General features: G+C 36.6%; 1 non-coding gene across 1 annotated transcript; it reads left to right on the top strand.

Annotated features, from left to right (window-relative positions):
• The first annotated feature begins 10,674 nt into the window (after positions 1-10,674).
• On the top strand, positions 10,675-10,746 carry Trnag-ucc (transfer RNA glycine (anticodon UCC)). Its single transcript has one exon. It is a non-coding gene; the product is annotated as a tRNA-Gly (tRNA).
• The last annotated feature ends 1,655 nt before the right edge of the window (positions 10,747-12,401 follow it).

Genomic DNA, 12,401 nt, shown 5'->3' with positions numbered 1-12,401 from the left:
ATGATTTTTTTCCCCAGAAAGAAGAAGTATTTCATTAAAGAAAAAAAAATGATCAATTTTTGTAGGGTTTATTTTTTTTCGGCTCTTCTTTTTTTTATTTTAGGAATGCTGAAAAGGAATCCCCGAGGCTTTTTTTTTTCTAAATTATGTCTCCGGCCGTTGCCATGGCAACAAACTATTCTGTTTAAAAGAACATGTGTTCTTCATTGAACAAATAAAAACATGTTAAGACAAAAATATGTCAATATATACATTTCTCTTCAACTAATTAAAAGATTCCCTTTTTTTCAATTACTCTGTCAACTCATAGGAATGACAATTGCCATATCGGTAGTAACATTTCTTAAAAAGAGAAAATACTGATATTTTGATTTAAAAAAAGGGGGAAAATACGAAATTGAGAAGCATACTAATTACAAATTACTTTCTGCTTTTCTTTTCACAGCGTTCATTCCGCATAATTCTGTTGCTATAGCAATAACACGAGGATATTTGTTTTTTGTTTTCAAGGATAAAAGTTCTATAGCAATCTGTTGGAAATTGCTATAGAGGAGGTATCATAGTCGTATTCAATTGTCTTGGAGACATTAATGCTGAAACAGAGCACATCATGTCGAGAACATTGAAACTCTTTTGGGGAGGTTTTTACTCATTTGCATTGTTTGTTATTTGTATTTTATTTTCCCTAGGTATTTCTATGGTTCAATGAACAGAATTATGTATTGCTAATAGTCTTGCTTATTTGTAATACTTACAAATTTAAGCCATAATTTCAACAATTTTTTCTTTAAGATTTTTTTTTTCTGAAAAATTGATGCATTTCCATGGCAACCCTATTAAGCCCCAGCTATTTTGACCCCTCGCAGGCCCAAAGGGGGGGGGGGGGGGGCACATTCTTTGATGTATCATCGTCATATTTGGCACGTGGGTAAAGTAACTCATACTCTACATGACCGTATATTTGAATTTTCACAAGGTCACCCAAGGAGGGCGCTATTTACCAAAATGTAAAGAAATACATAGGAAATATGCCAAAAACATGATTTTTCTGTATAATTACTTTATCCCACTTATATATGTCTTATTATGGAACAATCATTTTCATTTTTGCCACAAATGATAAGCAAGTGGAATTTTATTATTTGTTATGGTTGAAATTTCTCAAGGTCACCAAATGGGGGCGCTATTCATATCAACATAGTGATTAATTATGAGACCTGAGATGAAATGTTTGGGATGGGTACACTGTATGGTTATGACGTTTCATATTTGCATAATAGTGGAATTTTGAGATTGCAAATTGATAATAATAGATTTATGATAAACTAATGATAATAGAGGCATAGCTTGGGTGAAGGAATCAAAATAACTCAAAATACAAGGGCAATCTTTAGAAAATACTATTGTTTTCAATTATCTCTATTATATCTATTGTTTTGTGCCTTTGTCACATAAAAACAAAGGAAACTAGAAAAGCACTCTGAGAGCGCAGACCTCCGCCAAGCATGCAAATCATTTTCACCACTGATCTTGTTTCCAACCTTACGTACTTATAGCATTGTGTGCTGAAAGTTGCCAGATTTCCCAATATAGAAGCCTTTGTTACGTCATAAACACTCAGCTGCACGGCGCGCCTCACCCCAGCAGAAACTAGAGCACGCACTTTAGTGCGCGCAGGCAAACCTCAAATACGCGCAGCCCCGAAATCCCAAGTTCATGTGTCATTGACCCTACCTGCCAAAATGTCAAAAATCCTTCATAAATTCCCCCAAAATTCTTGGATCACTACCAAAAGTTAATCGTTTGGTACTTGTGTCATTCTCAAACTTTCCTGCAAGTTTCATCCCAATCTGTTCACTACTTTTTTAGTTATTTTGCACACGGACAAACTAACTAACTAATGAACTATCGAACAAACCAACGGTAGCGAAAACATAACCTCCTCCCTTGCCGGAGGTAATAATTAGAAAAACTTCCCAGGACCATAATTACTTTGAATTTTGCTCCTTCAACAAATTTCAGCCAAGCAACAACCATTTTATACACTGTAATGCTGTTAAATAAAATGGGAACAGAAAAAAGATGCAAAATCTGACTGACATGGTTGTCAGTTTATGGTTGCCATGGCAACCAGCAGCATCAAATATAGCTAGATTATACATCAAAATGTTCGCAATGAGATTTTAGGAAAAGTCACCAAATTTGGTTGAAATTGGATTGAGGGCGAAGGAGTGGCAAACGAAAATCTGGTAGGGGGGCACAATGCCCCCCCCCCCCGGGCTTTATGGGTTAAAGGTGCATGGTCCCGGTGTTTTAGTCCAATGCGTACACGGGCGCACTGCGCAAGTTTCCTATAGAGACCTACGCTATCGACTCCTCTTTAGCGCTTACGCTTCGGCCCACTTCCCCGAGTCCGAAGAAGTCCGATCCACTGTAGTCAGTAGTCCGATCACAGTTCGGCTCATGATTCGGCTGAGGGGGATGACAGCTTTATCAAACTTCTTTTGTGATGTCATAATAACAAGCACATATGCACGCACCATGGCATTACTACAGACTGCGCGATGCGCAGAGAAGACAACGTCGTACAACGAAGGCAACGTTACTTAGCAACACCTACGCACTTTACTCTTGATGACAGCTCAACTTCGGTAATCTTCGTATCAATGCTAACGGTGATCGGCAGTATCATCAACAGCGCCCTCTACACTCCCGGGACTATGCCCCTTTAAATGAAAAAAAAAAATATTACGGATATTCAAGGTTTTGAAGATGCAATGTGATCAGAAATTCAGGAAGTTGATTAATCTTTTGTGTTTTTGCTTACTTGTTTTTTTTTGTCTAGTATATTCCTTCCTTCCTTATCTAATGATTAATGTTATTTTTTTTTTCTCGAAAAAGCAATTTTTCTCATGTTACTGCTATAGTAACAAAGACGATGTGGGATGAATATAATGGAAAAAAATGATAGTAATTTGTTATACATATGTTACTCAATCTTGCATTTTTTCATGTTTGTTTTTTGAAAAATATTATTTTCTGTAATAAATTGTTGTTACCATGGTAAATTGTGATGTCTTACTAAATAAAAAGACATGTTCATCTTGACACATTTTGATGTTAACAGCATGTAATAAATTATTACATGCTGTTAACATCAAAATGTGATGTGAATTGTGATGCGCTCCGTCAGAATGAGTCAAAAGTCGCAAAAAATGAAATCGTAGTTATGCCTATATGTGAATTCTACAGACTCTAAGCTTTACACTGATACATAATACAACTCATTTCGACATCCCTATAGATCATAAAAACGAATATTAACTACGCTTATGATGTCAGTCCATTTTCTAAATAACGGAGAAAATCGCTCTCAAAGTTCAGGCTATGTTCAAGCTCACGACCTGTTTCTTTCACGGGACGAAACAATACAACAGTCCTGCTTAGCGACGGCGTTTACGCTCCATCGCACGCACTACCATATAAGGCGTTAGCTTGGGTGTGTAAGATAATTAACCAATCGCAGGACAGGTCTATCATTAACGATTCTGACCAATACGGCAGCCCGAATGTAAACTTCGGTGCGTTTGTGTCCGTGCCGCTGCCGCCGCATAAATGAGTCGGTACGCGTTGTGTGTCGGCTGCGATGTAGTTTGCCGCAAGTTTTTAACTCACAAACAATAGGAAACAGTAGAAAGAAAAAAAAAAAACACGCAATGCGTATTACGAGAAGCGTCTTTTAGTGAGGGCGTTGATCGCTTCCATTCTCCTCCCATGTTGTTGTCAATGGAAACGGTTAGCAAGTACCAATAGCTAAATAGAACCTGTGAACCCATTGTAGGCGGGAGTTCAAAAGACAGCATCGGTAGAGAAAATCAATGAAGTTAATTAACGATAGTCGTCTTTTGAGATCGTGTTCTTTGCATGTATTAAAAACCCTCAAATTATGCACATGGTCGTAATGTTGCAAAGCATCAAAGACTGCTTTCGCGTCTGTTCTGCTGCAGCTGTATACAGTCGTAACATTCTGAATTCCCGCCATATTAGGCACATTCCTTTATAGACGTTGCGTCCACAGTAATTATCGCTTATCACACTTGCCAATGCTGCACACACTATACGTATCAGAAGCAAAGGTTGATGTAGACCTGACAGCTTCACGTTGGGTTTATATGATTGTATCATAAATATACTTCTTATTCTCGGTCACCTTTGTAATATCATAGCATATAAAGAACCATTATATTAACTTGTGGCTTAAGCTTAACGTTTTTTTTTTTTTACATCACATTTACAGTTACAATCTTTCTGCATTTGAGAAAGATAATTATAGTGACAAATATTCGGAATTAATACTTAGGCCTTCCTCATTTCGTTTTGTATTCACAAACCTTACTAAAATAAAAATGATTGCTTGATTACTTTCGGGTAAAGGAACCGCCGGAAAAGGAACCGCATTTGATTTTCTTGTTAACGAACCTAAGCTAATAGCGAACCATATGTCATTGTGTGATTAACGAACCTTCAGAACAATCAATTGTATTACCCCCCCCCCCAAAAAAAAAGCATTTCAATGTCATGCGTTGTCAATAGTGATAAAAAGCCCTTTTTATTTCGTAGTGTGTCTCAGTACTCTTGTGTTTATTTTTAAGGATGTGTCTCTCTTTATGATTGCGATTGATGTTCAACTATTTCTTTCCCGCAAGCTTGAAAAGGAAGAAGCTAAAATTGAGGCAAGGAGACGAGTTTTCTTCCATGAGATACAATCATTAAGACATACATTTATTCCCGAAAGTTGTGTGATTGCTTATGCGCTAAAGAATTATGTCCATTACATGTATCAGGCACTATACAAAACGGTTGAAATGTGCTGAAAGTCGAACTTCGTTTTTTTTTCTATTTCCATTTCAAGCGGGGATAGACTAGAAATTAGTTTGTCTATACTGGCAGGAGACATTAGTTTTCCAGTACATACTCCGCATTTAAACAGTCGCCATATTTTCGTGGTCAGAATCAGATAATGGACACGTGATATATTATAAAAATGAAAATACAAAACAACGAACATGTCATATGTACAAACATTATGAATTTATACTTACCTGTAATATTCTGCATAAAAAAAAAACAAGCACGCCAATTAAATAAGTTAAAAGAATTAATAGAGCACACTGTCCACAGCGATATCATGCATAGCAGATCAAATCAAGTTCATTTGGTGAGAAAGCTAAATGCAGTTAAAAAGTTGACTTTTTAACGTTTCTCCTTCAATTTATGAAAACAGAATTACATTGTATATCTATTGAAGCGGATTGTCTCTGTTGCGAACGATCGTCATACATGTATATAGCATTGTTAGTCTTCTGAGCAAATCCGAAACCCTAAATACTTTAATTTTTGCTTGATAATATAATAACCCATATAACTTTATAAAGGACTCGCAAATTCAAAGTTTCAAACCGTATACTAAAACATTACATTGTATACACGATGTATTTTAATGCGTTGTGCGTTAGCATGTTAACATCATCAATCTGCCTTTTATTTTCCGTATGCACAGAAACGTAACCAAACGTTACCAAATACAGTGGAATGCATTGTACGGCGTGGTATTATCATTAGAAGTATATCCCATTCCTTTTTACTTTTATTTGCTTGAAGCAGTAGACAAACCATGTGACATTTTCGTAGCGACATCACTTAGAATTAGAATGTATGAAGATAATCGTTACTTAATTATTTTGCGCTATAGCATTTACATTTTCCAACTGTTATTGACAGGACTATGTTACTGTGATGCTTACGATTACGAATGTTGGTTATGAATTCAAAAGACTGGTTCATTAATCGAACTATAAAGGTAATAGCCGTTTTGAAAGTAGTTCGGTACAAGTTCAAAACGCAATCGAATTCATCGTCATAGGGGGAACTGATAGCTCTAGGAAACTTGTTTAGGCCAGTAAAGATTGCCGTATGCAATCTTTGTAGAAAGTTTGGACTTAGGCCATCTTTTGAGCATTTTGAGAAATTATATAAAGAACTATTTGTTTTGATTATGTCAAGAGTTAGTCTGAACTATGAGAATAAAAAGGCGCGGTTACCTCAACAATGTCGTAGTGCAATTAGACATGATGGGTTAAGTGAATTCATGACTTGTTGACGTATCCTTACTGAATTGTTGATCACTTCAGTAAACCATCAGTTAAGTCTTGTAGATGATACCTCTGTAATCGTAGTCAAAATTCTTTTGAGCGATGAGACGAAAACCAACAAACAAAATGCCATGTATCATCGCTCAAGTTTCCAACATTTGGCGGCACCCGACCAACAATAAGTGCCGAATCAAATGGAACATTATATTGTGGGATAGCAGACTGTGTTACGATTTTTAAATATTGCGAGCAATTGTTAAAAAAAAAAAGAGGAAATGAGGCAAAGTTCAAGAAATTCGAAAAAGCATGTAAATGCAGGCGATCATGTTTAATAGTCAAAGTAAGAGATTACAATCGGTTATGCGGATGTATAATATGATTGCCTTATTTACATGTCTGATTTTTGTAAACTATATTTTATTCAAATTTAAGTTCCCTTCCCTCCTTGATAAAAGTTGTGTTGGGTCTTCGCTAAAGGCATTTATTAGGAAACGCTATAAAAAACGACAACAAATGCCTACTATACATCAAGAGATGACCTATACATACATGAAACACAAAAATTCTGTACGTTCTGATATAATGCAACTGCTTGTTTGTTTGTTTGTTTGTTTTGAATTACCATCGTCTTTGTCGGGGTAAAGATGTAGAAAAATAGTAGAGTGTATCACTCTCAAATCCGGATTATTGCGATAAGTGTGTATGCCCGCCCTTTCTATACAGGTAAACGATTTAAGCTTGGTACGCTTTTATAAAAGCCTGGTGTCACGCAGAAGAACTGATTCCGCGATCGCTTTTAACCTTTCATAAAATTCACGTTTTAAGATAGTAACGATAGCTTGTAAGAGATGAAGTAAGTTAGCGTCCCTGACTGTGGTTCTGAACACAAAAGGGGACGGAAAAAATCTTTTACAAATTAGCAGACATAACGCCGATCCTCCAACACTGTTGCTCCATTACAGTATGTCACCGATTCTGCTATCAATGGCGAAGAAATAATACTGGTTGCGTGATTATCCACCCCTTGATAGCAGGAAATTTACCTTCCATTGTTCAAGGCTTCGTTGATGCGGGGTTTACTCGGATAAAAGGCATGAACAGTGTCGCCCGCGTTCTTTCATTCGAATTCCTCACAATACACAATTCAATAGGCAATTAGCGCTGCTACTTCGCAAAGCTGTTAGCCAAATTCTTTGCAGACTTGACCTCTCACATGTCAGCTACACATAATACACGACAAACAACTACCATTACAAACATTCTGATAAAAAAATGAAGAAGCACACTTTTGAGTAGCGACACAGCTTTCTGTCACTTTCTCAAATAGGTCTTACTTCTGAAAAATATACAGATGACAAGAGTCAGAATATCCTCCAAAGGGAACACGAGCTATTTGGGCATAATAATAATGTTTGTCTTCCGATTTCTCTCCATGCCGTCACGGCCAAAACCATCATAAGTAAATAGGGCAATAATTTTTATTAACCAGGGAAATAATATTACGCATTACATACATTTGGCTAATTATCACACGAATTGTCGACTTTATAAAAACGAGAATAATTGACAACTTAGGCCCTACTATATCTCCAAAGATGAACTTTAAACAGCAAGTCACATACTAGGGAACGAAAGTTATAATCATTTGAATGAATTCATTAATGAGGCCAATAACCGTTGTAAAAGTACACACACGCATCACTAGAGAAGTTTCAAGTTCGATATGTGATCATTTTAGCTCATTGATAAAGTATCATAAATTTTGCGTGATCGTCGTTGGAATAAAATTTTTCAGCGCCATTTGTGCGTCACATCAATCACCACTTCATGAATGTGGTGCATGTATCAAACGCAACTCGCTGGTCATGCAATTGATAGCCTTGGTCAGCTCACTGTTATTGCGTAATTCTAAAGCCCTCGCCGCCGCCGCCGCACGCGCCATGCTTTGTTTTGTCGTCAATGGGGTCAAGAGCAATGCTTCATTAGCATACGCCCTAGCAACGGAGGCGGAGTCTCGATCGGGCGAGAACAATAGGTGCAAAACGCAACGCAAAGGCGAGCGTTCGAAAAAATTGTAACCGAAAAAATGGTCTCAGAAAAACTGTGATTTGGGACACTTGTACTCATTTTTACACGCTGAAATTTTCTGTACAAATAGATAAAACATCAAGGAATCAAAATCCGTCATAAAAAAATTTCGACCCGAGCAGTGCTTCCCCTTCATTTTCGGCTCATTACGGGAAAACTCCCCGTGCGACTTATGACTCATTTTGTTGGAGCGTCACACTGTTTTCATGATGTTTAAAGAAGAACACATGTTCTTTTAAAGAAAAAAAATTGTTGCCTTAACAACGGCTGAAGACGTCTTTAAAAAAAAGAATGACCACAGGTGCATTCCTGCTCAGCATCCCCAAAATAGAGGGAAAACCACAAAAGATCTAAACTTTTCAGAAGTTGATCATTTTTTCAATTTATTTCTTTCCTTTTTAATGAAACAGTTCTTTTTTGTGTGAAAGAAAGCTTTCCTCACGTTGTTGCCATAGCAACGATAATAATGTGGGATGAATATAGTAAAAAAAAGCTGATAATCAAAATAGACCGCTAACTCGTAATGAATAACTACTCAATCTTTTCATGTTTTCATGCTTTTTGATGAAAAAACTCATTAGTTTCTTTTAAATATAGCTGTTTCCATGGCAACCGTAATCACTATAAGGTAGCTGTGACATTCGGAAATTGTGATTTTTAATTTAATCTAAGAAATATAATTATACTGACATCTGTTGGAAATGACAGTATGTTTTATAATGTTTAATGAGGAATACGTGTTCTCTTACAGAAAATAAGTTGTTGCCATGGCAACGACTAAAGATGTCATTTAGAAATAATTTTGGCAACAGGTGTATTCATGTACGGCACTCCCAAAATAAGGGAAAGAGCAAAAAAAATTTAAATCTACAGAAATCTATTATCTACCGATTTCTTGCATTCTTACTTTCCTTTTAATTGTGACCGTGCACCTCAAAACGAACATAAAGTCGCACACACTGATTTTGCGTGAGGACTGAAAATAAGTGAAATGGGTCAACCTAGCCGAACTTAACTTTTTCATATTTTCTGAAAGAGCGGGTCTTCTTTTACATTATGCTAAAATTTGGTATCTTAAAACAGGCAGGAAAGTGTGTTTTTTTAGTAGTTTATCTTGAATATATTTGGTAGAATAGTGTGATTAGGTGTGTCTTTAGAATCCCTTTTTCATTTCTGAAAAACCTTGTCCACACTCTTCACTTTCAACTCTAATAACTTTTGAAAGGATAGTGCTACTGCTTTGAAATGGTTGGCATTAATTGTGGACAGAATGTGTTAATGAGGCATGCTTAATTTCAGTTTAATCTAATAATCCTTTCATTGTTGTTACTCTGGTGGTTTACTTCCTGTTTTTGTCCCATTTATCGCACTGCCAGCACGGTTTGCTAAAGATTAAGCGCTTGAATAGACACTATACTTCAGAGCCTCTTTTCTCAATTCACACCTTTCCTGAGTCTGTGCTTTCTTTCCAATATTTAGATAGGTTAGGAGAGTCCATTTGATTTGAGTTATACATCATTTTAAAGCTTAAAGTCTGCTCTTTCAGAATATAGTCTTAGCTAAAAATTCATGTCTGGCGACTTTTTGTTTGTTTTGAGGTGCAGGGTCACAATTGAAATACCTTTTTCTTCTTTAAAAGGCATGTTTTCTTATGCTGTTGCTATAGCAACGAAAAGGAAGTGAAGTGAATATAGTGGGAAAAAGCTGATAATCATGATAATAGTTAGCAATCAATATTCCACTGGATCTTGTCATATTTTCTTGCTTTTTCATGGAAGTATCACTATTTGCTCAAAAAGTAGTTGTTACCATGGGAACCATCTTTCCTATAAGGTAACCATGGCATTATTAGAATTTTGATTTTTGATGTCATTAAAGAGATGTTTAAAATGGACTTATTTTGGTGTTTACTGCTTGTTTATAATTTATTATGATGTTTAATAAAGAATACTCATTCTTTTAAAGAAAATAATGCGTTGCCATGGCAACGGGTAAGGACGTCGGTAAGGAAAATGGCAACAAGCGGATCCGTGTTAGACATCCCCAAAATAGGGGAAGTAGCACATAAAATCAAAATCTACAGAAACCATTAAGAACACCCCAATAGCCCCAATTTCAACTCTTGCGCTTTTCCATAAAGGAGGAACAGTAAGAGGAATAACGATGTCAAAGCTACGCACCGATTTCTCCTCCCTTTCTCATATCTCACATATGCAAAATTATTCAGGAGAAGCCAAAAAGCTGTTGTAGCGGTGATCTCTTTCGCAAAAACATTATCCCAATTCACCGCTACGTGAATCTCATTGCAGATCCAGCTGAGGCACGCGGCTGGTCGTTATTCATAACTCTCTGCCCCAAAAAGGAACGTATGCTAAAGAGTTGAAAGGTTGGTCCGTCGGGTATTCGAGCTTGGGTCTGCCTGAATCGCTATGACGTCTCCGTGGCCGAGCGGTTAAGGCGTTGGCGTTCCATGCCAAAGACCCGGGTTCGATTCCCGGCGGAGACCAATTTTTCAACTCTTGCGCTTTTCCAAAAAGGAGGAACAGTAAGAGGAATAACGATGTCAAAGCTACGCACCGATTTCTCCTCCCTTTCTCATATCTCATATATATATATATATATATATATATATATATAACATATATATACATACATAAGTGTGTGTGCGTGTTTTAACGGCGCTTATTGTGAATTTAAATGGATATATTATGACCATGTAATTCAAGCAAAATTATTCACTACCTACGCATTTAAAAGTTGCACAAGGGTGTACATTATGTTAACCCGGGTATACATATCAAAGAAAGCAAGTACAAATTGTATAAACAAAAAAGAGAAAAATGAGAACTTCTGTCGAGAACGTTACGGTCAACAACCTCCATATACGGATTTACTTGTTTTTATGCAGCAAGTCAAAGTCCAAAATGTAGTCTTTAATTAACTTTGACATAGTTTCTTATGAAACAACAATATTTAATTTTTACTGCTTTACTCAACGTATCTCATTTTCTCAGATCATTATCCATATATGGATTTATTTGTTTTTATGCAGCAAGTCAATGTCCACAATGTAGTCTTTAATTAACTTTGCCATAGTTTCTTATGAAACAACAATATTTCATTTTTAGTGCTTTACTCAATGTATCTCATTTTATCAGATTATTTGGTTCTATCTCAGCTTTGGCTTGAATGTAGCATAGCAAATATGCTATAGTCTTGAAAGCTCTTTACAGCCCGTTAGCCCCTCTTATGCTTTTAAGTTTCGAGACTAATGACACAGGACTGTCATGGATGGATGCTAGAAGGATTCAACTGCAATGTCTCCCTCATACGACGACAAATAATTTTTATTTTTTTTTTCATTCGTCATCCAACTCTGGCAGAGGAGAAATAGACCGGTTCTGTAATGCATTCAGAGTGTATGCTTGCTTTGTTCACACACGTCGCTCCTAACAACCACAAAGCTTGTCGACCTAGCAAGAACTAAGCGAAGTCCTACATATGGAACTTTACGGGGGAGAGCGCTCTGCAGCCGAAAGAAATGCTCTGCTACTAAGATGCTGGAAAAGAAATATCTATGAATTGTTATGGAATACAGAAACGTCTGTTCATTTAAATTGTGATTAACTTTTAGGAAATTTCGCATAGTATTAATGACAAGAACTTGGGACCATTTGCAAAATCAATTTTGCTGAAAGATTTAAAAAAATCATGCCTTGGCATTTGCTGGTTTTGGGCTAAACCGATAGGCCCCATCCTTCTGCAAACCTTTTCTCAGTGCAAAGGTTCAAGTTTGCGACTCCAAAGCAAGAGTCGACAGTGATATTCATTTCATCATAAGAATATCACCGACACGAACCCAGTTTTATCATCGATAAACAAGCGTTTGAATAGATCTAGAATCAAAGCAAAGCATGTTACCATATAATATCGAAATGGCTGCCTACGGTACAAAGAAATGAAGACCTAACAAAATGTTCATCATGTTGGACAGAAGAACGAGACATAAACACCTTTAAGGGGCGTAAACTAACGATGACATAATTTTCCTAATTAATTTGTGAACAGTCTGCTCATGCGTCATAGAGCAGAACAGTCCATTAACCAAAAGGTGATATACTTTCCTGACACACACACACAAATGACACCAACATGCATGTA

The sequence above is a fragment of the Diadema setosum genome, chromosome 21 (genome assembly GCF_964275005.1).
Source record: "Diadema setosum chromosome 21, eeDiaSeto1, whole genome shotgun sequence".
Lineage (NCBI taxonomy): Eukaryota > Metazoa > Echinodermata > Echinoidea > Diadematoida > Diadematidae > Diadema > Diadema setosum.
The sequence above is the reverse complement of the archived record's forward strand: the minus strand, read 5'-3'. Positions and strand labels throughout refer to the sequence as shown.